The sequence below is a fragment of the Montipora capricornis genome, chromosome 3 (assembly GCF_036669925.1).
Source record: "Montipora capricornis isolate CH-2021 chromosome 3, ASM3666992v2, whole genome shotgun sequence".
Lineage (NCBI taxonomy): Eukaryota > Metazoa > Cnidaria > Anthozoa > Scleractinia > Acroporidae > Montipora > Montipora capricornis.
In genome coordinates, this window is record NC_090885.1 from 51,079,115 (window position 1) to 51,081,614 (window position 2,500).

Here is a 2,500-nt window from a genome sequence, read left to right on the forward strand (position 1 = left end):
ATCGCTCTCGCTTGCGTGACGGAAGCATGCAGCTTAGGTTATTGGGTTGTTCCAGAAAAAATCCACACCCCCCCGACGGATGGGATTCTGGAAATTCTCGCGGGAGGGTGGGTCAAGGACCCTGGAAATCCAGGCGGGAGGGGAGGTTGAACTCGAAAAAGTCTTCTGCAAGGGTCATCTGAACCGATAGTTCACGCGATTCGAACGTTTAGTTCGGTGACAGTTTAGCGCTCTCAGACCCTGAAAACAGTAGAAATATTTTGTTCACATATGTCACCTGACATAAATGATAATCTAAGTTCCTTCGCAGGTCCTTTTATAGCAGAAAACGCGAACAAGATACTAAAGAAAGAGCCGTTGCAAACAATAGTTTGAAACGCCTGACACATTTTTACTCGTACCCAGACCCAGCGTGCCACCGTTGGTTCATGTAATGATACAAAGAAAGAACAAAGAAAGCGCAAAGAGCAAAGAAAGAACAAGGGCAATTGATTTTATGAGCTAAGAGTGTATAAACACTCTGTTCGCGTTTTAGCATTTTTGGCCTTGTGCACGGTATTGGCTGTCAAACGCTCGTTATCGACAATACCCGACTTTTAGCTCTTATTTCTTTGCTACAAAGTATTTAGCTGGAATAATACGGAAAACAAACGCTTGTCTATTATGTCTGCTGTTTTATTTTGATACTTGCCTTGCGTTTATTTTGCTTTGTTAGCACACAGCACCAAGACAAAGTTGGTGGAATCGGAAAATTTTTCGTCCGGCGGGTTACATTTTATTCGAAACATCGCACTTTTAACATCGTTTCTATCGTTTGTATCGTTTCAAACTTTCTATGGTTCGTTTGGTTCGCGGCATCTATCGTTTCAAAGGATGGAAAGAAAAGGTTTAAAGCATTTCGAAGGTTTCAAAGGTTTCCAGCGTTTCAAAGTTTGTACTTTGCGTGAGTGAATTAGTCACGTACTGAGTAAAAATTGTCACGTGCTAGGCAACCAAACTTTGTTCAGTGAAGCAGAACGAGGTAATTGTTTTGTTTGGCGCTTTTCACAGCTTTGCAATTTTCAAAACTGAATTTTAGCGTGTATTTGGGTTATGTACGAAAGAAATATTTGAGAGGAAGGATTAAAACGAAGGAAACCAAGTGTTTTATAAACCATCGAAACGATGCAAACGATACGAAGCAACCATACATCAAACCATTTGAACGCTAGGCGAAACGAAAAATTCAATTTTGGCGTGATGGTTAAAAATTTAGTGCAAAAACGAGTAGAGTAACGCTAGTCTTACAACTATTACTCTAAAAGTACTTACTGACTGTTGATGAATGCTTCCCAGGGTATCGTCCAACTAATGTGCACCTAAATTTTTAATGTTCTGGGGCAATTTCTTGAGAGAAAGAAAATATTTACGCAAATCGCGTTCACTGCTGTTTTCCTCGCTGATTTCAAGTGCGAGTTTCTTATTTTGTTGTTAATTGAAAACAGAAAGATATTTTGAAGCTTCCTTTTTACCAGCTAAATGCACATGAAATTTACTTTCCATTTCTGTTTTTAGATTTTACAGTAACGTTGTAATCTTAAAATCCAGCGCTTTATTTAGCGTTACGTATTTTGGAACGGCCTTGACACCCAATACCGTGTGCAAGGCCTTTTGCTCCTTTCTTTTCTTAGTTCCACACAACAGAGTTTTTGTATAATTTAGCCAAAGCGTTAGGAATTGAGAAAGAACATCTTCTATACGTGATTGTGCGTATTTTCTATTAAAAAATAAATTAAGTTTAAGCCTAATATTTTTTCCCGGAAATCCAGGCAGGAGGGGGGGTCTTTTGTCTTGGAAATCCAGACAGGAGGGGGGTCTTGGGCCTCAGGAAATCCAGGTGAGAGGGGGGGAAAAAAAACGACCCCATCCGTCAAGGGGGGGTGTGGATTTTTTCTGGAATAACCCATTTACGTTTTAACTCGCCAAATTGGCAGAGGCTTCATTTAACTCATCTATTGTGTAATCATTGAAGCATTAATTTAAGTTAATCTTAACAATTCAGAGGAATGAATATTTCTGAATTTCAAGCTCAACTGCTGAATTACCTGCCACTTAATATTTTGAATCAGAAATGATCATAATTAACACGCGACAAGGAGTGGTCAGGAATTGCTTAAGAAACTTTGGGAATACAGTTACGGTTCTTCGCTGGTGTAATCTTTAAGTCATTACATGTTGTAGTAAGGTTGAGTTCAAAGTTAGAGCTTTTCAACAACTATCCCGTAAACATTTCTATTTGGACCGGACGCAAAATTTGAAGCGCTTTTTATTCTAAATATACATACTTCCTGTCGGACTGCACTGGCGGTGACTTAAGTTACGCATACTCCCACAGTTTTTTTTTAAAAGAAATGTCCTTTTACCCCTTTCGAAGAACTGTTCATCATGATAGCAGAAAACTTACAAGTTATTAAACATAATGATGTAAGAATTAGGCATCATGAAAGGTTATCAACATTCT

At 38.8% G+C, this 2,500-nt stretch overlaps 1 pseudogene; it reads left to right on the plus strand.

Moving 5' to 3' along the window:
• LOC138040500 (uncharacterized) overlaps positions 1-2,500 on the plus strand; it is a 15,963-nt pseudogene that overhangs the window by 4,669 nt on the left and 8,794 nt on the right.